At 43.3% G+C, this 27,924-nt stretch overlaps 1 pseudogene; it reads right to left on the minus strand.

Annotated features, from left to right (window-relative positions):
• The window catches only part of LOC143171940 (protein Largen-like), a 45,680-nt pseudogene extending 18,017 nt beyond the window's left edge, over positions 1 to 27,663 (minus strand).
• Between the last annotated feature and the right edge of the window lie 261 nt (positions 27,664 to 27,924).

Genomic DNA, 27,924 nt, shown 5'->3' on the forward strand with positions numbered 1-27,924 from the left:
GGCAGCTATGTAAGAGCACATCGCACAAGGGGTTAGCCATAAAACATTTGAGTTAATGACTGAAGTTCTAGGAAGATTTGTGAGAAATACTGCACACAGAAAAGTTATACACATAATTTTTCAACTTTTATACAATATATAAGATCTATAATAAAAAGATGTGAACTTTTATACCCATTGCACTAAAAATTAAGCATAAACTAAATATGATTTGTATGACATTTATAAGATAGACCCATAATTAAATGGAGACTAAAGATTATTATTTTGAGACAACATTCCTCCCTGTTGACTCCTTCTTGGAATGCACAGCATCTTAAACTGTTAAATAAAATGAAAAGCTCCTTGCTGCTACTGTAGACAGATGTAACCTGAAGATACGTACTACTAACAAAACTTACCAATGTTTATTTAGAGTCAGAGAAATTCTGTGCTGAAGACACCATTTAATGGAAAATGAGCTATGAAATATTTTGATCAAAGAAGCAACATTCAATGAAAATTAAATTCTATTTTCTGTTGACTCACACTGCCTTGTCAAATCTTTTGAAATCTATTATTTGCAGATATTATACCATCCACTTCCATCACACTATTTTTAATCCCCCATCTTGTTTTGATTAAACATGTGAACAAAATTAAACACACTTTTCATTATCTCAGTATCTATTTCACACATCTATTTGCTCTTCCAGTCTTTGTCTGTTATCTTTTGCCAAACAATCTCTGGGTCCAGTACAACATATTTAGCATGTGAGTCAAAACAAAAGTAAAACCATGTTAGTTCAAAACATGTCTGACATGTATACTAGTCAAGTTTTAAAGCAACTCTAACTAAACTGACTAAAAATCACTTCATGAATATACACTGATAAAAGAAAATTAATTCTCTTTCCATTCTGTTCTGTTCTCTGGCACAGGCTATTATGTTCATAAATCTGAACACAGCAATTTGCTAATAACTATGATTGCCAAGACATTAGTATCCCAGATTGCATCACTGTGAGGTACACCACACTGATAACATTAAACTAGCCATTAACATTTTCCTATTGAATAGTACTATGCATATGCATCATTCCCATAGCAAAAGTATAAGAGCAATTCAGATTTCTCAAAGCTTAGTAATCATTAGTGGTACCAAACTTTAAGAAGTATGCTGAATATCCTAATACTGCTCCATGTTTCAAAGCTACACAAGTCATGACCTTCAAAGTAGTGAGTGTATTACTGATAGATAATTCTCTTACTTTCTAATAGAGAATATGAAGATAATGTAATCATGCATCTATGTATGAAAAAGTGTGCTTCTCTTGAATGTCTGATGCCTACAAACACTGAAATATGTGGAATAATTGAATAGAGAAAATTGTACAGTGATTACAGCTGCCTGAAAGTAATGATACTATACAAATCAGCCAGTTACCAATATATTCATGTAATCTCTTTCTTGGTTTCCCTAGTACATTTCCAACGAGATGATAGAGGGAAGACTTTGAACAGCAGAACTTCTACAAAACTTTAAATACAACTTGAACAAAAACGCTCATGAGGATTTTAGGAATCCATTACTGTCAAATATGGAAAAACTGTTCACTGCCTAAATGTAAAGTGGCTGTGAAACATACTGTGCACCCCTCATAGACCAAACTCTGTACCTTATCTCATTCAGCTCATCTGTAACAACACTACATACATCTGCCAGATAGCAGGATGGATACCCATGCAACAGCCATGCCAAGCACTGTCCTCACACTGACAACAGCCCAACTTCAGAGACTGAATTTCTGAGCAGCTGCATGCTACAATGTTTTGCTGCCCTAACTGCATTACCTAGACTGCAAGGAAATTTTCCCTTCCTGACTGGTTCTGCTGGCAAAGCCATGGAGCGGGCAGCGCTGTGCCAGTGAATGGAAGCTTTCTTTGGCTTGTGGCCTCTGCTGCACAGAGTGCATAGTTATACCAGTGGAAAAGCCCCCTCTGTCGGCACTAGAAGAGCCTTTGCTGCCACTGAAACACCTGGCATAAACAACGCTGGAGATTTTACCTTTGGAGGGATTCCAGTTATTGAAAAGTCATTCTCAGGAACTGACATGGAAGTAGGCAAAATTTCCAACGTCTAGGGTTCATGCTGGATCAGTGAGAGCAATGCAATGCTTGCAACAGTTTCATTTTTGCCCACAATCCTGAAAGCCCCAGCTTTGGCCGCAACCCTTTACTTTCCATCAGTTCTTCTGAGATACCCAAGAAGTTGAACTGATTTCCCATACTAACTGATACCCTACTGAGGAACACCACTGCAGCTTCTTTTGCATAGTAGGTCTATCAAGTCTGGGAACAGAATAGGGAATAAGAAGCTATTTTGTCTCTTATAAGAGAGATTGATCCCAGGATTTGCTCCAAGGGAGGATTCTGTGAACACAGCTTTTACTAAAATTTGAATATTATCCTGTAGAAAAGACTTCAGCTACCTTGAATAGGAGAACTGTCTATTTAAGGAAAAAAAAAAGGAAAAATTTAGTCTGTACTGAAGTATAATAATCAGGTCTTCTAATTTGACTTTCTAGAAGTAAAAAATTACATTGTGTCAAAAAAGAAAAATATAGATATATACCTATTTACTAATGGAAGTTTATGAAAAGAAAGTCCAATGGGTTCATCTTTAGAAATACTAAGAATGTCTGTACAAAATTTTCCCATAAACACTCACAACTTGCAAATGCAGAATACAATTTACTTGTTACTCAGAATCAAACATATATTAGTGCTCACCATGAAAGAGATGACTAATCTCTTATTTAGTCTTGGCTTCATTATTACCCCTTTCTGGCTAGAACAACAGGGTGCAACACCAGTGTGTTTCTAGCAAGGCTCAATTTCAGCAATATTTAACTAGAAAATAGCTAAATTTTACGCTAAGACACATCTCCATACACAACTGCTTAGAGTGGTGTGGCAGGTTTCCCTGGCAGGAACTTGCTGAGGGCTGGAATCTTCCCTTATAAATTCTCTTTATAATATCTCCTTTTCTTTTTTTCCTAGGAACATTCAACAATGCCTGGAATCTTCCCAGAACAGGTAAAGAAAAAGATAAAATATCAACAGTTTTTATGTGAAAAAAGGCACCATTCTGCTTCTAGGTTTTTTCTTCATTAAGATCTAAAAATCAGAATCAAAGGAAAAAACACCCCCCCATTTTTATTTTGTGATGAATAAGCGCGCTATTAAAGTAGCCATTTGATAAATAATCTATAACCTCATGTTACATGCTTCAGTATGACTATACCAAACTGAGATGCACATGTTTACCTCTTTTCTCCTTTCCTTTCTTCACCCTTCCGCCTTTGTCATTGACGAGGAAATGTCAGCAATCCAGCAGGGAGGCTCCCAGCATAGGATGATGTCCTGGTTTAACCCCAGCTGGGAACTAAGCACCACACAGCCACTCGTTCACTCCCCCTTGGTGGGATGGGGGAGAGAATTGGAGGAGTAAAAGTGAGAAAACTCGTGGGTTGAGATAAAGACAGTTTAACAGGTAAAGTAAAAGCCGCGCATGCAAGCAAAGCAAAACAAGGAATTCATTCACTACTTCACATCGGCAGGCAGGTGTTCAGCCATCTCCAGGAAAGCAGGGCTCCATCACGCGTAATGGTTACTTGGGAAGACAAACGCCATCACTCCAAATGTCCCCCCCTTCCTTCTTCTTCCCCCCCCCAGCTTTATATGCTGAGCATGATGTCATATGGTATGGAATATCCCTTTGGTCAGTTGGGGGTCAGCTGTCCTGGTTGTGTCCCCTCCCAGCTTCTTGTGCGCCCCCAGCCTACTCGCTGGTGTGGTGGTGTGAGAAGCAGAAACGGCCTTGACTCTGTGTAAGCACTGCTCAGCAATAGCGAAAACATCCCTGTATTATCAACACTGTTTTCAGCACAAATCCAAAACATAGCCCCATACTAGCTACGATGAAGAAAATTAACTCTATCCCAGCCAAAACCGGCACATTCTCCACCCCTTATTCCATACCTTTTACGTCATGGTCAGGTCCCACACTATCAAAATACATCCTCATTAACCACCACCCCCCTTCCCATCCTTTGATATAATACAGATATTGTTCCCTTAGTCTATGGACCACCCCTGTAACACGTCTGTAAAATGTCCACAAATGTCCACAAAATGCCCATTGAGTTCATTTAGTCCATGACTTTGGGCTCCATCTGTTATGGTGGTCACTCAGGACAGGAGAGGTGGTGTGTTGTGTGGATTTACTGGGCACCAAAGCCAGCTCAGGTTGGGTTATTGCTGCACTTGTACTGCTTCTTGTAAGGCTCCTTCTCCATTGGTTCAGGTGGTTCCAGCTATAGCAATTCCTATAACATGCAACTCAAATCCTGGGTTACAACAATTTAAAGGTATTTCCATTACAATCTCCACCCCTGGTCCCTTTGGACCAGACCATAGGGTTTAACATTGCAATGAACTCCTCCCCTTGCCCCTGCTCTGGCTTGGACTTATCCACAGACTGCAGTCCCTTAGGGGTGAACCTGCTCCAAGTGGAGCCTTATCTATGAGCCACAGTCTCTCCAGGGGTATACCTGCTGCAGCATAGACTTATCCACAGCCACAGTTGCCTTGAGGTGCACCTGTTCCAGTGTGGCTTTACCCATGGCCACAGTCCCTTCAGGTGTGTACTGTGTCATGGACTTATCCACAGCCACGGATGCTTTGAGGTGTTCCAGCACGGCCTCATGTACAGCCACTACAAGGTGTACCTTACTACACTACAAGGTGTACCTGCTGTGGCATGGACTTATGTACAGTCACAGATACTTCGAGGTGTACCTTCTCCAGCGTGGACTTATCCTTGGGCCACAATCCCTTCAGAGGTATACCTGCTGCGGCATGAACTTATCCACGGCTACAGACTCTTCGGGGTGTTCTGCTCCTACGTAGACTTATCCACAGGTTGTGGGGGTGAAAAGCGGCACGGACTCCGGCAGACACGGCAACCAAAGACCTTTATTGCTTTTTGTTAGCATCTTTTATAGCAAGCAGAAGTACACACGCGCTACCTGCAGCTTGCAGATAGGTTATAACGATACCCTGGCTCTGAGGGGAATAAGGGATACCAGTGATATGTCGAATGCCCCATTGTGCCAAAAAGGCCTGCGTTTTTACACTTACGTACCCGGGCCCATTGTCCGTTTTGATCTGGTGTGGAACCCCTAGAGCAGCAAAGGCCCCTTTCCAGTGCCGTAAAATATCTTTGCTTTTTTCTCCGGTCTCTGCGGTCGCCCATAGAGCTCCGGAGAACGTATCGATGGAAACATGCACATATTTTTGTTTGCCAAATTCTCCGATATGAGTAACATCGGCTTGCCAAATCTGTAGGGCCTTTTCTCCTCGGGGATTTACCCCTGTTTGGGGTATGGGAACTAATTGCTGACAGTCAGGACACATTTGTACAATACTTCGTGCCGTGTCCCAAGTCAACCCAAATTGTCGACGCAGCATTCGGGCAGATTGATGGAAAAACTCGTGCGACAATCGGGCTTGTGTCGAAACGTCTGGTACAGGGACTGTCCATACGGGGGCAGCGAGACGATCAGCTCGCGCATTCCCTTCTGATATAAACCCTGGGAGAGAGGTATGACTCCTCACGTGGAGCACGTAATACGGCTTTACGCGGCGATTCAACAAGTCCCATACCTGTTTGAACATTAAAAACACTGGTTCGTTATCAACTTCTTTGAGCCAAGCCTTTTCCAAGCGCCTGACAACGTTGGCGACGTACTGAGAATCAGTAACCAAATTTAATGGCATCTCCCATTGGCGAAAGACCTGAATTACTGCGTATATTTCCACCAGCTGAGGACTTCCTACAACATGGTGAACTTGATGTTTCCATTCCCCTTTTTCGCACCACACTATAACTGCCTTACCTGTTCGTCCTGATCCATCGGTGAATAAGGTGGGTCCTTCGACAGGTACCTCCTTACTCAACGATTCAGGAATTATACTAATTTCCTCATTAAGGGAGAATAATTTGTGAGATGGATAGTGAATTAGAATTTGTCCCTTAAAGTTTTCCAGCGCTATCTGTAGTTCTAGGCTATTAGCCTCACACCAATTAAGGTGGCCTTTAGTCAGTGGGAGATAAATTGTTTTAAGATCTGTGCCCGTTAATTCCAAACATCGCGCGCGTCCCTTTCGCACAAGCATCGAAAACATTTCCACCCTTGTCACTATCGTTTTTGGTGCTTGATGCGGCAGGAATACCCACTCAATGATGGCTAAGGGATCCTGGGTACCCTTGGTGTCCCATTGGCCTAAGAGGCCCACTGCTTGTCGGGACTGATTTAGGCCATACAACTCCCAATCCTTCAATTACGCGTTGTGCTTGCCTTTCGGTAAGCGCCTGTGATATTTTTTGTAGCGCTTGTTTGGCCTCTGTCGTTAATTCTCGTGGAGATGTCAACTCGGGATTACCCTTTAACAACTTGAACAGTGGGGTTAACATGTCATTATCTATTCCCAGCAATGGGCGTACCCAATTGATAGTCCCTACTAGTTTTTGCAAGTCATTCAGTGTTTTAATGTTAGATTGCAAGGTTATGGGTTGGGGCTGTATCATGCGTTCTAAAATCTTCCACCCCAAGTACTTCCACGGGGCTTGCACTTGCACCTTTTCAGGAGCTATTTGCAAGCCGTATGTCTTTAACCCCTGCAACATATCTTTCATAACTGTGACCAGTTCCTTTGGGTCTCATCCGGCGATTAAAATATCGTCCATGTAGTGATAACAAATTAAGTCAGGATATTTGTTTCTTATGGGCGACAACGCACGCGCAACATACATTTGACATCTTGTGGGACTGTTTTTCATGCCCTGAGGCAACACCGTCCAATGATATCGCAACCTAGGCCCTTGATGGTTTACAACTGGGAGAGAGAAGGCAAATCTGGGAGCATCTTCCGGCGCTAAGGGAATCGTGAAAAAGCAGTCTTTCAAATCGATAATCACAATGTCCCATTGACGAGGTATCAATGTCGGTGAAGGCATACCTGGTTGCAGTGTCCCCATATCTTGAATCACGGCATTTACTTGCCGTAAATCATGTAGAAGTCTCCATTTGCCACTTTTCTTTTTTATAACAAACACTGGGGTGTTCCAGGCGCTGGTGGTGGGAACCAGATGTCCTTGACTCACTTGCTCGTCCACCAACGTTCGCAACGCGTCGGCCTTTTCCTGTGATAGGGGCCACTGATCCACCCACACTGGCTGATCGGTGAGCCATGTGAGTCGAACGGTGGGCCGAGCGCCAGTGACCCCCCGCTAAAAATGTTGATGCGGATCAGCAGTGCCAATCACTAGTCCCCAAGTGCTCAAGACATCTCGTCCCCACAGGTTTAACGGCGCAGGAACCACAAAAGGTCGAATAGTTGCAACCTGTCCTTCCGGGCTTACAATCTGTATTAAGTTGGCACTCTGCCAGGACGTCGACAGGCCTCCGATTCCCACTAGCCCCGTGTTGACCGGGATGGTTTCCCATGATCCAGGCCACTTTGCAGTACTGATGATAGTAACGTCTGCCCCTGTATCTATCATTCCCTTCACTACCAGTTGTTCCGGTTTGCTGCCTTTATTCTTTAGAGTGCAGGTCAAAGTGGGCTGAGTTCTTTGGACAAGCTGAGTCCAAAAAATATTTGGTTCACCTGTGGACCCAAATCCACCAGCTCCCCGGGAAATAGGATCCCGATTACGAACCATACTCTTAAAAGGAACTAGCTGTGCAATCCTGCTTCCAGCTGGAATAAACACTGGAGGAGAGGGGGTCCATAGCAACGCTTGCAGCTGTCCCGTATAATCAGAGTCGATAACCCCAGGTAACACAAACAAACCCTGCATAGTAGCACTGGACCTCCCCACCAATAGGGCACTCAGCCCCTGGCCAAGGGGGCCTCTCACATTGAGGGGCACCCTGTGCACAGTCTGATCGTTTATAGAGAGGTTGGTGGCTGTGGAGACATCCACTCCGGCACTGCCGATGGGTCTGGCCTTGAGGTGATCCAGGCCTGCTGAGACAGCGGTCTCATGGGGTTTTGGGGTTGGGGATTTTGGGGTGGCATTTGTGTCGGTGCGCGCCCCCGCCTCGCGCTCGACTTCCCGTTTCCTGACAAGGGTCGACCGCGGAGATCGTATTTCGACCGGCATTGATTAACATAGTGCCTCCCCTTGCGGCAGCGTGGGCAAATACCAGGGGGCTGCTGAATTCCTTCCGATCCTCCCTTCTGTACAGGATTCTCAGGACACTGCCGTTTAAAATGCCCCGAGTTTCCACAGCGGAGACACGCTTTGTTACCGGGACGTAAGGCAGCGGCTAAACAGGCTGCAAAAACCTCATTCTTATGTGTAATTGAACCCACACGATTGCACGCGTCAAGCATGTCTATTATGGTCGGATTTCGCAATGTCTGTAAGACTCTTTTACAGTCCTCATTGGCATTTTCTATAGCCAATTTCATAAGCAATGCCTCTTTGGCTTCAGGATTTTGTATTTGGTTTTGAATAGCTTCTTGGAGCTTGTCGATAAAATCCATATAAGGTTCGTTGCTCCCTTGCTTAATGCTAGTAAAAGATTTTACCGGTCGTCCTGTGTCAGGGACCTTTAGCATTGCTTGAAACGCAAGGTCTGCTGATTGTCTTAAAATTTCAGGCGCCAGCCGTGCCTGCAGTTGCGGCGTATTGACAGGGTCCTCCCCCATTAACTGAGCAAGTCCCGCGCCCCGTAGCGGGTCTCCCGCTCGCCGTTAAAAGCAGTAGCCGAATCAAGGGGAATTCCCTTTCGTTTTAGCCATGAAAGCAATAGGCGGAGGGTATGGTCATCATACTTAACTCCACGCTTTTCTAACAGTTTCTTAATAATACATAGTATAGATTCCTCCTCCTTAGTTAGTTGCGATCCCATTTTAAGTTTCCCAGCTGCTCACCTCTGCTCCAACGAGGCGATGATTCAAAGTTCCGGCTCCAGCTCTTTCCTGAGACTGCTCTGTCTCCCGCTGGCTATGACTCGTTCAGCTGGCTCCCCACCGGTGCTCTGTTCCAGCATTTTCGCCCCACGTTGGGCGCCATTTGTGGGGGTGAAAAGCGGCACGGACTCCGGCAGAGACGGCAACCAAAGACCTTTATTGCTTTTTGTTAGCATCTTTTATAGCAAGCAGAAGTACACACGCGCTACCTGCAGCTTGCAGATAGGTTATAGCCTTGCGTTCACGCGCATCTATGCTCTAGCAGATTGGCCCGTTCTTCCTGATCATGCGAAATGCCTTCATGGTCTTTATCTTGTTTTTCTCCTTCCAGCTGCACATTCCTTTCTCCGTTGTTTTCTGCTTAAGTGCCTTGTCATGCCAGGTGGTACAGTGTTTGCTCATTAAAATCAAACTCAGGAATGTCCCTTAGTGAGATTCCCATTCCCACATGTACGCAGGTACATTTAAGAGCATTATATAGGCCATGGGGAAAGATAAAACTAGGTCAATGGGCCTTGAATACGTGGAAGGTCAATTACATGGGCCCCCTGCCCCTGTCGGGGGGGGGGGGGGGGGGGCAATAGGTATTCACTGCTGTGGATACAGTGTCAGGACTGGTTTTTTTGCTAAACCCACCAAATATGCTAATCAATAAAACACAACTGAAGCATTAGAACAACTCATTCATCAGTATGGGTCTTCTCACCAAATACAAAGTGACCAAGGAACACACTTTAGTGGACATAATGTCCAAGATTGTGCTCAAGGGCTAGGGATAGATTGGATATTCCACATTGCCTACCATCCCCAAGCTAATGGCTTGATTGAAAGAATGAATGGGATGTTGAAGGAACAATTAAAAAAGCTAACCAGTACTAAAAGTTTACAACATTGGAGTTCACATTTTACTGAAGTATTTTTTTTGTTAAACAGCTGGAACGTTCATAATCAAGCACCCTATGATCATATTACAACACCTTCAGTACAAAACATGGTGAGGCTTGAAATTCTTCCAGATGGCATCTCTCCCAAAATATTAACTACAGGGGAAATGGAATTGTTTACACCGATGGATTGCATGGCGGGACCGCAACCTATTAGTCTAGACTTCAAGATTCATATAATAACCCCTGAGAATGCCATAGGATTCTGTACCCCAACTTCTCCTCTTACTTTACATCCTCTGTTGATATCAGATTCTCAAGTTCTTGTATTTCAGGTATCTTCGACGAATACCTGTGCCTTATCTAGAGGAGATAGCATTGGAACAGTGTTATTGGTGTCATGAACCCAACATCAAATTGAAGTTCAATCTGAAAAAGCGCAAGCCATCGCTCTTCAATCTGTGTGGGCAATTACCCCACATCAGGGTATCAAACCCAGAGTGATATTAGCTGAAGGAGCTGGAGCAACGGTGTATGTATTACTGGAAGGAGATGATACTCCCGTTTTCCTCCCTTATCACAGGTTGGCTCGTCGTGCTTTGTAGTCGTACTACAGGCACATGCCCTGGATACATTTCCGCGAGATCAGTATGCAAATACTTAGATCTGGTTGGCCTCTACTGTAACTAACTCATCTGCCTTTTGTATTGAGGGAGGATTAACAGCTGCAGATCTCTTGACAATGTGTTTCATTGGCGTGCCAACCCCAGTAGCTGTATTACAGAATTATGCTATGCTAAGTGCTTTTGATATTAATGTTTCTCATTGCTATTTTTTCTGAGTAGGTAACAGCTGTATGCCAAGAAACATTACAAAATCGATTGGCGGTGGACTATCATCTCCTTCTTCGACACCATAAACGCTGCTCTGAGTTTGAAGGCATGTGTTGCTTCAACAAAACTGATGAATCAGCCAGCGTAGAGGATGACATTCAACATCTCCAGGACTTAATGAAACATACTGGTGGTGCCTGGCTGGCTGAGTGGTTTAATTCCCTGACAGGATGGGTGGGACACCTGATTCAAAGCATTATTGTAGAGATATGTTTATTCCTTTTTCTATATGTGTTTATTACGTGCCTCTGTAAATTCCCCTGCCCTACAGCCCACAAGCCCAAATGGACACCTCCAGCTTTGCCAGCCCCAGCGGAAGGTGGTGGAATGTGGGGAAATAACAGAAGATTGGCGAGGAGGATTGTGAACACGCTCAAGTGACTTGCAGCTGGGGTGTTGGAAAAAAAAAAAAAAAAAACAAAACAGCCCCACATATATCATACTAATTGTTGTTTAGCTTTGTATGTTGGACAAGTAGACCATCTGTGTTTGGATAACATAGGCCTGTGATAGACTCAGAGGCACCCTATCGAACATGCTTGAGATTCCTGCCCTGCTGTGGTAAACTACGCCTGCGCAAATCCCTGATATACAGGTGAAAACAGCAGGTTTGGCGATCCTCTGGCATGGACCGAGCTCTGCAGTGCCTGTGTCCCTGCTTGTGTGCCTCTGCCCGGGTGCTGCTTTGGGGAATCCCCCGGTTGGCGAGGTAATGAAAGTAAATTTACTCTTTGCATTTCATCCATGGTTTTGTGGTTGTTCCTGCGTCCTGCCTGTGCCGGCTCACACATTTTCATAGTAGCTTGTATGGGGCTATATTTTGGGTTTGTGCTGAAAACAGTGTTAATAACATAGGGATGTTTCTGTTATTGTTGAACAGTGCTTACACAGAGTCAAGGCTTTTTCTGCTTCTCACACCACTCCACCAGCGAGTGGGGGGGGGTGGGGGGGTTGCGCACAAGCAGTTGGGAGGGGACACAGCTGGGACAGCTGACCCCAACTGACCAAAGGGATATTCCATGCCATATGATGTCATGCTCAGCATATAAAGCTGGGGAAGAAGAAGGAACGGGGGGGCGTTCAGAGTTATATCTTCCCAAGTATGGAAGTAATGGATATTACGCAAGATGAAGCCCTGCTTTCCTGGAAATGGCTAAACATCTGCCTGTTGATGGAAAATAGTGAATTTTTTCCTTATTTTGGTTTGCGCATGCATGCAGCTTTTGCTTTCCCCTCTTAAACTGTCTTTATCTGAACCCACGAGTTTTTCTCACTTTTACCCTTTCAATTCTCTCCCTCATCCCACTGGAGGGGGGGAGTGAGCAAGTGGCTGTGTGGGGCTTAGCTGCCTACTGGGGTTAACCCATAGACAGCAAAGGAAACAAATATTCAGGCTACTTTCTGTAGCAATGTTTCCAGTAAATTCCTATATCAACAGCGACATCTAGTTTCTGATTGCTTTCGTAAGCTTGAATGTCTTTGCAGTGATTTCAGTTACCTGGAAAACTTATCCAAAGAAATCCCTGAGAAAAGATCACCTAGTATTTTCTATTGCTTCCATCTATAGGACTATGTCTCTTTTATTTATTTACTTACTAGTGGTTCAGTACATCCATGAAAAGTATCCAACTGGGAAAGATTGCTTGCTGTTTTATATCACTATGTTCCAAAAAGTCAGGCATTTTCAGAAATTTCAGAAAAAGAGAAAAATATGAGAGGGAGAATTTGTAATGTGTGACCAGTAGCTGGTGTCTTTGGTGACAGGTAATTGAGAGCTATAGAAAGCCACAACAATTTCATATAGCAGAAAGCCGCAATGCCATCTTTCTATATTGTCCTTCCTATAAAAGGGGAAAGCAGTTAGAAGTGGAGGAGTATCATGGCTATGGAGGGTGTACCTTATATGAAGACTAACATGAAAGAAAGTACTCGAACCAATGACAAAAAGAGAAATGACTTGAAAATTAAGCCATTATATCTTACTATCAGGCTTCTAGACAGTTGAGACCCTCAAAGTACAGTGGTATTTGAATTAATAGTAACGTCACTTAATCCTGGTTTCAAGACAGCTCTAGAAATATTGGTATAAAATATATGTATCCGTTCTTCAGAATCTGCTATGTAACATTGTAGTATCTGAGCACAAAATGCCTAGCTTCCAATTCAAAGAATAATTTGTCTTTTAAAGTGTGTGTGTATATAGGTACATTTTTATATATGGGCTAAACCCCACCATTTCCACATCTATAAATTCCCAAGCAATGAGACATGTCTTTATGTATACCAAATGCATATAGTGAATAGATGCAACTGCTCGGGTAGACTACCATGTGTCTTCCATGAAAGGAGACAAGGAACTCCTTGAGGCAGTGTGACTCCCTTTGTTGACCTTGGCTGGACACCAGGTGCCCACCAAGCCACTCTATCACTCCCCCTCCTTAGGTGGACAGGGGAGAGAAAATATAACGAAAGGCTCATGGGTCAAGATAAGGACAGGGAGAGATCACTCACCAATTACCGTCATGGGCAAAACAGACTCAACTCGGGGAAATTAATTTATTACTAATCAAATCAGAGTAGGATAATGAGAAATAAAAACTAAATCTTAAAACACCTTTTCCCCACCCCTCCCTTCTTCCCAGGCTCAACTTCACTCCTGATTTCTCTACCTCCTTCCCCTGAGTGGCGGGGGAGGGGGGGGGGGCGGCGGCGCGGGGAATGGGGGTTACGCTCAGTTCATCACATGTGTCTGCCACTTCTTCCTCCTCACACTCTTCCCCTGCTCCGGCGGGGGGAAGGGGGGGGTGTCTCACCCACGGGAGACAGTCCTTCACGAGCTTCTCCAACGTGGATCCTTCCCATGGTCTGCAGTCCTTCAGGAACAGACTGCTCCAGTGTGGGTCCCCCACAGGGTCACAAGTCCTGCCAGCAAACCTGCTCCAGAATGGGCTCCTCTCTCTCTCCACGGGTCCACAGGTCCTGCCAGGAACCTGCTCCAGCTCGGGCTTCCCACGGGGTCACAGCCTCCTTCGGGCACATCCACCTGCTCCAGCGTGGGGTCCTCCACAGGCTGCAGGTGGATATCTGCTCCACCATTAACCTCCATGGGCTGCAGGGGGACAACCTGCGTCACAATGGTCTTCACCACAGGCTGCAGGGGAATCTCTGCCCCGGTGCCTGGAGCACCTCCTCCCCCTCCTTCTTCACTGACCTTGGTGTCCGCATAGTTGTTTATCTCACATATTCTCACTCCTCTCTTCTGGCTGTTGTTGCACAGGTTTGGGTTCTTCCCGCCCCCCCCCCCCCCCCCCCCCCCCCCCCCCAATATGTTATCACAGAGGCGCTACCACCATCACTGACTGCCTGAGCTTTGGTGAGTGGCGGGTCCATCTAGGAGCCAGCTGGCATTGGCTCTATTGGACATGGGGGAAGCTTATAGAATCATAGAATAGTTTGGGTTGGAAGGGACCTCTAAAGGTCATCTAGTCCAACCCCCCCCCCCCCCCCCCCCCCCCCCCCCGCCATGGGCAGGGACATTTGATGCAGCCCAGGATACGATTGGCCTTCTGGGCTGTGAGCGCAGATTGCTGGCTCATGTCCAGCTTTTCCTCCACCAGTACCCCCAAGTCCTTCTCGGCAGGGCTGCTCTCAATCCCTTCATCCCCCAGCCTGTATTGATACCGGGGGTTGCTCCGACCCAGGTGCAGGACCTTGCACTTGGCCCTGTTAAACCTCATGAGGTTCACACGGGCCCACTTCTCGAGCTTGTCCAGGTCCCTCTGGATGGCATCCCATCCCTCTGGCGTGTCGACCGCACCACTCAGCTTGGTGTCATCTGCAAAGTTGCTGAGGGTGCACTCGATCCCACTGTCTATGTCACTGATGAAGATATTAAACAGTACCGGTCCCAATACGGACCCCTGCAGGATGCCACTCGTCACCAACCTCCATCTGGACATTGAGCCGTTGACCACTGCGCTCTGGATGCGACCATCTAACCAATTCCTCACCCACCGGACAGTCCACCCATCAACTCCATACCTCTCCAGTTTAGAGAGAAGGATGTTGTGGGGGACCGTGTCAAAGGCCTTACAGAGGTCCAGATAGGTGACATCTGTAGCTCTTCCCTTGTCCCCTGATGTAGTCACCCCATCATAGAAGACCATTAGGTTCGTCAGGCAGGACTTGCCCTTGGTGAAGCCACGCTGGCTATCTCAAATCACCTCCCTGTCCTCCATGTGCCTTAGCATAGCTTCCAGGAGGATCTGCTCCATGATCTTTCCAGGCACAGACGTGAGGCTGACAGGTTGGTAGTTCCCAGGGTCCTCCTTTCTACCCTTTTTAAAAAATGGGTGCAATGTTTCCCCTTTTCCAGTCACTGGGGACTTAGCCTGACTGCCATGACTTTTCAAATACCAACGGAGACTACATTGGCAACTACATCAGCCAATTCCCTCAGGACTCTGGGATGCATCTCGTCGGGTCCCATAGACTTATGTATGTTCAGGTTCCTCAGGTATTCTTGAACCTGATCTTCTCTTACAGTGACTTTGCTCCCCCAGTCCCTGCCTTGAGGACCATCCACTTGAGAGGTGCGGGAATCGCATGTCTGAGAGAGAAGTAATTAGTCTCCTACATTTATGGTTTATGAGTAATAGACAAATAAACCCGTTAAAAGAGCTACTAGTATATATAAATGCTTTTTTTTTCCCTGCCTCAGCCTATAAGTTCAGACTAAAAGACCACCACATCATCTTCTTTCTAGAGATCAATAAGTAAGATGTAATTTATTTACAATCTTATTTCTTGTTCCCCCAGCCTTAAAAAAGTGTTTGAAAAGCATATTTTTCATATAGTTGAAACTGAATAACAGAAAAAGGAACAGGGAGAAAATGAACAGTAGAGGCAAAATGCATTAATACTACAAATTTACATTTTGAGCCTTAAGCTTTTATGGTATTTTGCTTATCATATTTACTGTTTTACTTCAACTTTTTTCATCTTTAATGCTTCTTCTGCTTTAGCAATGAAATTCAGATTCTAAAAGTGATTTCCCATGTAGAGGAATGGCAAACAGTTTTAGTAGATTTATTCTCAAGTGTAAATGTGATCAGAATTGACCTCAGATTATATTAGATTATAAACTACTTGGAACAGAGCCTGCTGTTTTCTGTACTTTTGCATGAGCATAATTGGCCTGTATAATAATACAGTGATATATTCAAATATAAATGACAATAAAACAAAAATGTAAATATGTGTGGTTTAAGATGTCTAACAAAGATGAAGTAAATGTTAAATACTGGCATTCAGATGAAGACACTAGATTCTTATTTTTCTAACACAAGTTTTTCATGTCTTTCTGCCAGTAATACACAATATAATTTTCCTTTTCATGCATATACATAATTTATTCAATATATTCTATATACAGATTTTCCTAACTAGAACAATGCTTTATAAAATTCTAAGAAAAGCATCCTTTCAGTATCTTATGACAAATTTTCCCATTTCTGCAAAAAACAATTTTAAATAGTTGTCAAAGACTATAGCTATTCTTCAAGTAGCATATATTTACAAGTCTGCAAGTTACACATAGTCTTAAAATAATACTGTTGTTTTTAAAACTAAGACCACCACAGAAAAAAACAAATTGTTAGTTTCTAATGGATTCAGGATCATATTAAGTTGTTTATACAGATTTCAAATGTATAAACTGCAAATTATGAATCATCATATGTGTATTCTTTTGCTTATCACCAGGAAGTGTAATTACTGAAGAGTTTTAGGGAAATCTTTCATAGAGTGATATACTTTAGTTTCTCAGTATCATAGTATGACTGTGGTTGCAAAAATGTCAAGTATGGAAATAAATGCATCATCACAATTTGGCTTATTGGCCTACACAAGTTTTCCTGTAGAGTCTAATAACAGTGTTACTAATCAATTCTTATTGCAATGCTTGTAAAAGCACAAAACATTTCATATAAAGTCTTGGAAGACCCTCAAAATTTCTTATTGTGAACAATTACCTTATTTGTCAAAAGACCTAGAAGCAGTGAATCTTTATCAAATGAGTCCTAAACGGCTCAGTAATAATTGATATTACATATGTTTAACAAAATTTCACTGCAATTATTCTACTCTTGACTGCTATTTTCATCTTTCAGAAAGTCAGGTTTTCACTAGTACTTCAACTGTTAGAGTCTCTCAGGGAAAGACAATGTGAGAAATATTGAAGCATTTAAAATGCTGTAATGTACTGTATTGGGTTTACTTGGCAAGGTTGGAGCAGGGGACAACACTGCAGGGGTGGCCTGGGTAAGTAGAGACCAAGAGCTGCCCTTGGACAGAGCCAGTTCCAGCTGGCTCCAAAACAGACTGTCGTGGTTTAACCGCAGCTGGCAACCAAGCACCACACAGCCGCTCGCTCACTCCCCCCCCCCGGGATGGGGGAGAGAATCGAAAGAGTAAAAGTGAGAAAACTCGTGGGTTGAGATAAAGACAGTTTAACAGGTAAAGTAAAAGCTGCGCATGCAAGCAAAGCAAAACAAGGAATTCATTCACTACTTCCCATCGGCCAGCAAGTATTCAGCCATCTCCAGGAAAGCAGAGCTCCATCACACGTAACAGTTACTTGAGAAGACAAACGCCATCACTCCAAGCACCCCCCCCCTTCCTTCTTCTTCCCCCCCCCCCCAGCTTTATATGCTGAGCATGATGTCATATGGTATGGAATATCCCTTTGGTCAGTTGGGGGTCAGCTCTCCTGGTTGTATCCCCTCCCAACTTCTTGCGCACGCCCAGCCTACTTGCTGGTGGGGCAGTGGCAGAAGCAGAAAAGGCCTTGGCTCTGTGTAAGCACTGCTCCAGCAATAACGAAAACATCCCTGTATTATCAACACTGTTTTCAGCACAAATCCAAAACATAGCCCCATACTAGCTACGATGAAGAAAATTAACTCTATCCCAGCCAAAACCAGCACACAGACCCACCGCTGGCCAAAGCTGAAGTTGATGGTGGCTCTGTGATAACATATTTAAGCAAGGGTAAAAAAAGCTGTGAGAGAGGAGTGAGAAGAAATTTGAGAGGAACAATCGTGCAGACACAAAGGTCAGTGAAGAAGGAGGGGAAGGAGGTGCTCCATGTGCCAGAGCAGAGATTCCCCTGCAGCCCATGGAGATGACCATGGTGAAACAGGTTGTCTCCCTGTAGTCCATGGAGGACCATGGTGGTGCAGATACCCACACTGCAGACGATGGAGACCCCATGCAGGAGCAGGTTTTCTGGCAGGAACTGCAGATCCACGCTGGAGCAGTCTGTTCCTGATGGACTGTACCCCATGGAAAGGATCCATGCTGGAGTAGTTCTTGAACAACTGCAGCCCGTGGGAAGGACCCACGCTGCAGTCGTTCATGAAGGACTGTATCCTGTGGGAGAGATCCCATGTTGGAGCAGGGGAAGAGCGTGAGGAGGAAGGAGCGACAGAGATGAACTGTCATGAACTGACTGCACCCCCCCCCCATTCCCCATCCCCCCCCCCCCACCCCGCACTGCTGGGACAGGGGTGGAGGAGGTAGAAGAGTTATGAGTGAAGTTGAGCCTGGGAAGAAGTGGGAGGGGATGGGGGGGGAGGTGTTTTTAGTTTTGTCTTTGTTTCTCACTATCCTAATCTGTTATTAATTGGCAATAAATTAAATTAGTTTCCCCAAGTGGAGTCTGTTTTGCCCATGGCGGTAATTGGTAAGCGACCTCCCTGTCCTTATCTCAACCCATGAGCTTTTCATCGTATTTTCTCCACTTGTCCTATTGAGGAGGGGGAGCGATAGAGCAGCTTGGTGGGCACCTGGTGATCAGCCAAGGTCAACCCACCACACCAGGACTAACAAGTCTCTAGGAATCACTGCTTCATCATATAGCCACTAAAGTCAGCAAGTCTAACCCAAGTGGCCAGGCATGTAGCACTGCACTTGACTACATTAAAATCAAATTCTCGATACTCAAGCAGAAGACCTCTGTGCTAAATACTTTCTCTAAAAGGTAGTAACAGAGAACATTTGCCATCTGCAAACTTTTAATATATGTTTTCTGTAGAAGCCACTTTGCATACATTTTTCCTAGTACTACATTATCTTTGCTTCAAAGCCTACAGCATTTTTTGCATGATAGCTAAAACATTCCTATCCTTATTTTGTTAACTGTTGTATTGTGATGGCTGTGATCTATTAATAACTTTCTGCTAGGAAGATGTGCTTTGAACTGGTAAAGGAGGTGAAAGATGATCACTCATTGAAAGAAGTAACTCTTTATTGATCTAATCCATGAGAGTTACTCTAACAGCTACCATACTACCACTGTACAAAGACATCAATGTGGATATATCATGACTCATGTAAGATGGCACCCACATATCTTCGTGTGATCTTCTAAAAAAATCCTTAAGAGGAACCATTTACACCTATTCAGGGACATGAACCAGGGCAACATTTATGCTATGCCCACAGAAGCAGAAGCACATTTCAGGTCTTTGGGCCAAACTGATCCTTCCTGCACTCCACTATGTCTTTCATAGTTCTTAATCACAATTTAACTGCCTCTCCTGCCATCACACCTCAAGTAAAAGTGCTGACGTGACTAAATACCTTTAGCAGCACTTTAGTGAGCCTCTTCTTTCTGAAGTGTGAGAACCAGGAAGTCCGTCATGAGGGACATGCATGAGCCAAGCAGGGCAAGACTCTGAAGGAGGCCTACAACAAGGCCAGGGGTAATAATGGAGTCCTAAGATGTCTTGTTCCTTCTATGAGAAGCTTGGTTGTGTCCAAGCTGAGACATGAAAACAGCAAATGCAGTCTGGCAGTGCCTGGGATGCTCTTCCAAGGACAAACCACTCCACCTGGGGGAGAACAGGCAGTGGGTAGAACCCAGAGCATCCTGTGATGCTAGGCAACCTGACACATACAACCAGAAACACACTGCATGCCCAGGCTAGTTCAACTGAAATGTCACCAAATTTGCAGACCTGCACCAGATCGAAGTTGCATGGCAAAGCTGCCTGGAAGACACAACCCAATTATAAATGACCATGGAACGACAGTCAAATGAACAATATCTGTCCTGAGGGAAAAACACAGGGACGTTAAGATGTACCATCCACTTTCAACTCTTCAGACTAGTCCTGTTATGCAGGGTTGACCTCAGTAAGTCTACCTCTACCATCTTATAGTAAAAAATAAACCTTTGCATTTCTAACACACCACTCTGGTGAAGCTAAAATAAAATGTGTATTTTAATCATTTGGAAAAAGGCTTTTATATCTCTTTTACTTCACCTTCCCACTTCTGACACCTGTTCAGCAGCATTCTTTAATCTGCTTTTCCTCCAAATCACTTGATTTTTGCCTCATTACTGATGAAAAACAAGCTAAAAACATTAAAATTATTGTATACATGCGAGTGTCGTATAAATGTGAGAACTCTGTGTTTTATCTCTTTAGATAGCCTTTTATCCCTTTAAGTCCCTATAAATAATGCATGGATATGCATTATATTGTAGGACTCAACTCTATATGGTCCTTCCAGTTCTATATTTTCTTGTACCTAAGTCAGCTAGTATAAAATTAGCGTGATGGTGTCAGACATATCTTGAATCTAGACTAGTAAATTCTCTAGGGGCAGAGATTACCCATTTCTATCAGGAGTATTACACACTTAGAGCTTAAAACGTAGATAAGTGGATGAAAGAAACTCAGTAATATTTTTCCTACATTTTAAAATAGCAGAGTTATGGTATTTTAAATACCTCATTCCCAGTTTCCCTTCAAGCAGATTTCTAACCATGTTTAAACCTACCAATGAATATATTTTAAGAAATATTTGCTGGTCATGTATTTGGACATTTGCAGTATGCAAAGCTTTCTTTCCCATATTTTACTGTTTGGTGTTAGCTACACATTTAATACTATAACTCTTTAGAAACAGATGAAAAAAATCAAGTGGTTGATTTGTACAAAAGGCAAATTACACTTCCAAATTTGTACACAACATCCTGTTAACATCCACTGGGGAAATAAGGGCTGATATGAGAGCACCAAGCAATCCTATGCTCCATTAAACAAACACACAAAACAGCTTTTACATTTGCAGCAGAATCATTCTGTAAGATTTTCTTGCCCACAATATATGCTGCCTTAAAGATTTGACCTGGACACAGTCTAGGAGTGTTTGTACTGGTAAGGAATTATAGCGTTTTGATAAAATTTTTCTTTCACTTTAAAACAAATTCATGGAAACAAATATACCATTAAAATTGTTTCAGGAAAGAAGTGTTTTATTTCAATTATTTGATGGAGTTACTACTATTGTAGCCATATGTTTGGGTTAATACCTATCCTAGACTGTAGTCTTCATTATACTAGCCTGATTACCTTGTATAAACAACGACTATGCCCTTGAAGAAGAACTAGAAGACTGATAGAAGGGGAACATCCTGCCCTAGAAGGCGTCGGAGGCTAGATGATTGCGAAAAAAACAAGTCAGCAAGAAAACTGCGGTAACTAGGGGAAAGGTAAAGGCGGCAGGGGGAGATCGTGACCACCGAGACAATTCAAGACTGGAAAGACTTGCCCCCCCCCCCCCCACCTGCAAGGAGCATGCCTGCTAATTTACATAGCAAGCAAGGCTAATTTGAACACAACTAACCAATGAGCATGAATTTAGGCGGGCTTTTTACTAATCATGTAACAATATAAATACGCTGTAGTTCTTTTGTGTGGTGTGCTAGCTTTGTGGAATTACCACCTAGCACCCATCTTTGCGCAAACATGAGCTAAATAAATATCTCGTCTCTGTGTGTACGATTGGCTTATTGCACACCAGGTACCGGACCCTGCTTGTGGGACAACACTATGATCTATAAAAATAGACCTCCTGAGCTATCAATACTTTGGTGGGAAGTCTAGAGACCCAGGGGGACCTCAGCCTTTTAGTCTTCAGGCTAAAATCAGACTCTAGAAGACTAGGCCAGTTCTGACAAGAAACTACATAGGTTTCTGATGGAAAGCTTTATATTTTTCTATGTCATAAAAAATGCTCACTCTCTCGCCCCTCCCCCAATATTCAAGCACAAAGGATGGCATCAGAAACTTTATTCTGAATAATTAGGAGAAAAAGCACTGACTATAAAGCTATGAATATGTTCATCTGTAACAGACACATGAAGGAGTCCTTCAATCTGTGAAATATAACACTTTAGCCTGTGACAACCAGAGACCTTAGTATCAATCATCTGCTTATGTTCTCCTGTAATTTATTTTACACAGTAGCTCTTTTAAGAAGGAAAAAATTATTAAATTAGTTTTTAAGAGTTCGTGTATGCTCTCCGTAAGGGTATGTGGAAGGAGAGAGCGTCTGCTCCTTTAAATGTATCTGGACAAGGACCTTTTCAATGCAAAAGGCGATAATAAGAAAAAGGAAACCATAAACAAGAACATACAGGGACATAGGGAGGCACTAAATGAGAACCAAACCTAGTCAGTCACACTAATTGATAAGGCTATGTGGAATGTGGGAATGTTTATTTCAGTAAGATTATCTGACAAAGGACTTTGTCAAATGGGATACAAAGGAAAAGGGGGAAAACATAAACAAATTATACGGAGACACAAACCTGACAGGCAAACATAATGGTGACAAAGACAAGAAACAAACCCTCCTCAGTCACACTAATTGATGGGTTATCAAGAAACTGCAGGCAAACCAGGACTTTGCGACTGATAAGGATGCAAACCTGAGGGTCCAGGATGTTGGAGGGCAGTAGGTGGAACTATGTAAACTGATGAGGGAATGTGCAGGTGAAGGGGGAGGGAGCAGGGAGGAACAAAGGAGGAATAGACAGAAAGGGGTGTAAAAGGCGCCAGGTCATATGTAAAATAGGGCCGGTCAGTCCGCTTGTTTGACTGAGCCCTGTGCCTGATCACTGCAGTCTGTCCTGTCTCCTTATTAAATCTTTTCTTAGCTGTCTCTCTGCGTGATCTCATTCTCTATCCCGTGTATATGTGTGGTGCAAGGACTAAGTGCCAGCTACTGGTTGAGACTCGTGCATGTGTGAGTGAAATTTGGGGCCAGCAACTGGAGTCAGACCAGGAGTGTAGGTGCCCCACGGCCTGTTGTGTCAGTTACTGGAGTGAGTGACGTCTCAGTGCCAGCTACTGGAGTGGGTGGGCATCTTGTCCACCAGCACCTGGGGAGGGAACAGTGTGTGTCCGGAAAACCAGCTACTGGGAAGGACTGGTGTGAATGAGGCGAGTGAGGGGCTTAGCACCAGCAGCTGGAGCACGACCACTGGTCACAGCCCATATGCCTGGTGCTGGCTGTTGGGCAGGGGGCTGAGTGTATCTTCCCCAAACCTGGTGTGTATGGGGGTGTGCGTGCATAATTTGCTAGCAAACTTCAAGCTGGACTATCCGGTGAGTAGGAGGCCCTGGGCCCAGGCAGGGATATCAAGCAGTTGGAGGGGCCGTGCTGGTATCCAGGGGGACTTGCGAATGTGGCGTGCCTGTGAGACGAGCATGTGAGTGTGTGTACGTTTGCTAGTGAGCATCAAGCTAGACTAGCTGGCAAGTAGGCAACTCGTGCAGCAGGTAAGAGGGACTAGGATTCAGGCAGTGGTATTGGACAGAACAATACAAAATGTGAAGTGCATCATGAAAAGCAAGTGGGGAACTTTGGGGGAAAGCATGATTAACCATATGAGATTATGACTTCTTTGCTTTGCCACTTTTATGCAAGTAATACAACATGAAGCTTTAGACCCTAAATGCATATTTGCACAAAATTCAACCTTTGTTTACTGTAAAAGTTTGCAAAGGGTAATTATTTGTTAGAATTTTTGTTTTGATTGTTTTTATTATTTTGGCTTAAATTAAATACTCTGAATGTACAATAATGTGTATACAGGGAAACTACTTGATGATTGGTTTTCAGTTTAATTCCTATTACTATATGCAAGTGGAATTCTAAATATAAAATCTGTTTTGAGTAGTAAGACTAGAGAAGCCAGCCTTGATCTAGCCATAGAGTATGTTTTATATTCCAGCTAAAAAGCACATATTGATTTTATATAGCATCTGCTGTTGGGCTATTTGAGAGCTTAATTTGGCATGACTTTTGTAAATTTTGACAGATTTATTATCAGATTTTCTTCACTGATTGCATGGGTTTTAAACTCTAGATCCCAACAATTCTCTTTCTGAGAATAAAAGAATGTGCTTTCATAAAATAATTAAACATGCTGAAGACTTTTTTAACTAGAAGAATATGAATTGAATAGGGTTCACCAAAATGTGATAACGTGAAATATCTCGTTTTGAATGTTAATGCTTTGTAATTGCACAGAGCTTTTCAACTTCAAAGCTCTTTACATTAATTAAGCGGATGTCTCTGAAGGCCTAAGGCAAATTTTTCTTTGCCTTCAGAAAGAGATTTGCATGAGACAAAAGCTTTGTAAAAAATTCAGGACTGTTGCTTTAATCTACAGCTGACTCACATGAAATAAAAATATTACTACCACTTTGTAGATGGAGCAATGGAAATAGAGGTGACTATGCCTGCTCTGGAAAACTCTGTACCCTGGCTGTAGAGCGTTAAGCTTTTGGGAAACAAAATGCAAGGTAATTTAGTTTTCCAAAGTCATGTCAATATACCTTCCAATTATTTCTTCCACACCAAAGATCAAACTGCCTGAAAGTCTGATGATTACCTCCCATTGCACAGCTCTGAACACAATGCCTTTGCTCAAGCAGTCAGGCAGAGAAAAATGCATTTGCTAAGATTCAGTCAAAAGTCATTATGTGGTATTCCACTTTGCTTTGTCAAATGACATTTTAAAACATATTTGCTAGAAACAGTAAGTTTCCCAAAACCCAGAAGCAGTGGTCATTCATTATGTCAGGTACACCAAAATACACCATGAATTGCCGTGTAGTATTTTCAAGCTGAACTTTCTTTTCACTGTTGTTTTAAACGACGCTAGCGATACGAAACTGCAATAGAAGTTTACAAACTATGAGCTAAAGCAAGAACATTTCTCAGCATCATTTTTCTTAGGGTTGTTCAGCCTGGAGAAGAGAAGGCTCCAGGGAGACCTTATTGCGGCCCTTCAATACTTAAAGGGGGCTTATAAGAAAGATGGGGACAGACTTCTTAGTAGGGCCTGTAGTGATAGGACAAGGGGTAATGGTTTTAAACTAAAAGAGGGTAGATTCAGACTAGATAGAAGGAAGAAATTTTTTCCGCTGAGGATGGTGAAACGCTGGAACAGGTTGCCCAGAGAGGTGGTGGATGCCCCATCCCTGGAAACATTCCAGGTCAGGTTGGACAGGGATCTGAGCAACCTGATCTAGCTGAAGATGTCCCTGCTAATTGCAGGGGGGGGGTTGGACTAGATGACCTTTAAAGGGCCCTTCCAACCCAACTATTCTATGATTCTATGATTCTTAATGACATTTTTTTGATGAGTACATGTAAAAATCAACAAGCATTTTACTTTGTACTTACCATGTGATTCTTATGCCACTTCACTGGACACAGGGAGTAATATATTGGGACTTTTTATTGCTTGAGTAGAAAGTGCTCATTACCTATTTATGTTTATATATAGGGGAAAAAAAAAAAAAGTTTTTTCAAGTGGCATACATCACACTGGTTTAGTGATTGATTTCCTCAAGATGGCGTTCTGGGCTTTTGGTGCAGTTTGTGGAGGCACAGTTGCAGGTCTTGAAGGAGGAAAGCTAATACTGGGACTTATCACCAACCATTTTCTAGAGGAAATGAAGGCAGGGGAGGTGGCATAGGAGGGGCACTGGTGTGGGAGCTTTCCTGCCACACTGGCAGGCTCACTGTGCAAGTGCACCTCCCTGTTTTTTAATGTTATACCGAATGTCACAGTTTGGGCAAGAGCCATGGTACTGCACTTTTTCACTAAATCATACCCGTTCCCTTGTTCCTGGCTGAGGACACCATTCTTTTTCAGGTCTATGCATCAGAGGCTGAATTGCAACTTTTTCCAAATTACTGTTTGGTATACAAGATATATCCCCATTTGAGATGCAGTTTGACCCTCCTGGCAAGCCCCTGTTTCGAAGCAGGGTCCCATTAGTCTTGACAGGGATGTTTGAAGGAGGTGGCCTCAGAGGCTTATCGTACTTAACCAGCGTCAGTCGTGGCAGGAGTGGATTTGGTTTCTGAAGCACAGTGAGGATTGCAGAGGGATATGCGGGGGGGGGGCTTGATGGTGCACCGCTCCTCACCTTAACTTTCTCCAAACTGGAAGCTGTTGTGCTGCTGTAGCTACTGTTGAGTGTATCCATTTTGGAACTGTCCATCATCTCATCTTCCAGCTGCAGGTCAGACGTCAGTGTGTTAATCTGGTCAACCACCTGCACAACAGCCAGAACAAAAACAGCAAGTAAAGCTTGCCACAGTGAAAGCAAGGGAAACAAAAGCGCCCTTCACAATCATTTTTGTTCTTCCCAGAAATAAATATTCAATTTTTTTTCACCACTGTTTCTTTTTCCTTTTTGCTAACTTAATGATAATAATAGTAATAACAACAACAATAATAAATGGGATGTCTAGTTTGCTAGTTCAGCATCTGAATATAAATGAATATAGAAGTGAATATAACTTGAAACATTCTGGAATTAAATTCTATTTCTTTCCCTCTAGAGTTTACTTAGCAACATCACTGTATGCAAACTGCAATCCTTCAATACTATGTTTTGCCTTCCAGTGGAGGAGGAGTCTGAATTATTTAACTTTAACTTATACATGACAGTTTCTGAATCCAAATGTAATACAGAGTATCTTTTAGCTTTGACCTTTTACACAATCTAGATTTAAATAGATATCTCTGTATTGGTGATATTATACACCTACAATCATAAGTTTGACACACTCCTTTCTGATTCTTTTCTACATAAATAATTTAGGTAATGAGAAGCAACACCCCCCCCTTGTATGAGACTGTATTGTCTCATCTTATGAATATTTTTCCTTTAGATTTGTGATCCTCTGACATAGCATTTGTTGCAAGAAAAGTGGAAAGTAGCTTGTTTTCCAAAGTTACAACCATTTGTTAACTCGTGCATTTTATTACAAGATGTCCGCTACCTCCCATATTTCTGTTTTCTTCATTTCTAAAATGTTTGATCTCTTTTTCTGCTCACTTTTATGTAGGGAATGCAACTGATGGTGCCTTTACTAGCTAGGCAAACTTTGTCATACAACAGTTAAAAGCCCTTCCTGAAAACTATTCCACTCAGTACTTAGTTGAATGACTGTAGTCTTAATCTATGAATAATTAGAGCAAACACAGCACAGGAAATAAATACACATTTTTAAAACTGATCTTTCTCCATCCCTTATTTCCTCACAGAATATACGTAAGGAAAGCCCAGTAGCAGAAATGTTACTAGCTAACTTAGTTGTACAAATAAAAAGCTCATGCAATTGCTTGGATTTCCTATGGGAGATCTGTGACATTCTGGAGGGTGAGCTGGAGGCTAGATGTGGTATCCTAGCACATCTCTGTTGTGGTTTAACCTGGCAGGCAGCTAAGCACCACACAGCCGTTGGTTCACTCCCCGCCCCCAGTGGGATGGGGGAGAGAGAGAGAGAGAGAATAAAAAAATAATAAAAAAAAAAAGTAAAATTCGTGGGTTGAGATAAAGACAGTTTAATAGGACAGAAAAGGAAGGGAAAAAAATAATAATAATGATAAAAGAATATACAAAGTAAGTAATAGTGATGCACAAAGCAATTGCTCACCACCTGCCGACTGATGCCCAGCCAGTTCCCAAGCAGCAGTCGCCCCCTGCCAGCCAGCTGCCCCCAGTTTATATACTGAGCATGACATCATATGGTATGGAATAGCCCTTTCGCCAGTTTGGGTCAGCTGTCCTGGCTGTGCGCGCCCCCCCCCCCCCCCCCCCCCCCGCCAGCTTCCCGCTGGCAGGGCATGGGAAGCTGAAAAGTCCTTGACTAGTGTAAGCACTACTTAGCAACAACTAAAACATCGGTGTGCTATCGACATTATTCTCATCCTAAATCCAAAACACAGC

The sequence above is a fragment of the Aptenodytes patagonicus genome, chromosome W, assembly GCF_965638725.1.
Source record: "Aptenodytes patagonicus chromosome W, bAptPat1.pri.cur, whole genome shotgun sequence".
NCBI lineage: Eukaryota > Metazoa > Chordata > Aves > Sphenisciformes > Spheniscidae > Aptenodytes > Aptenodytes patagonicus.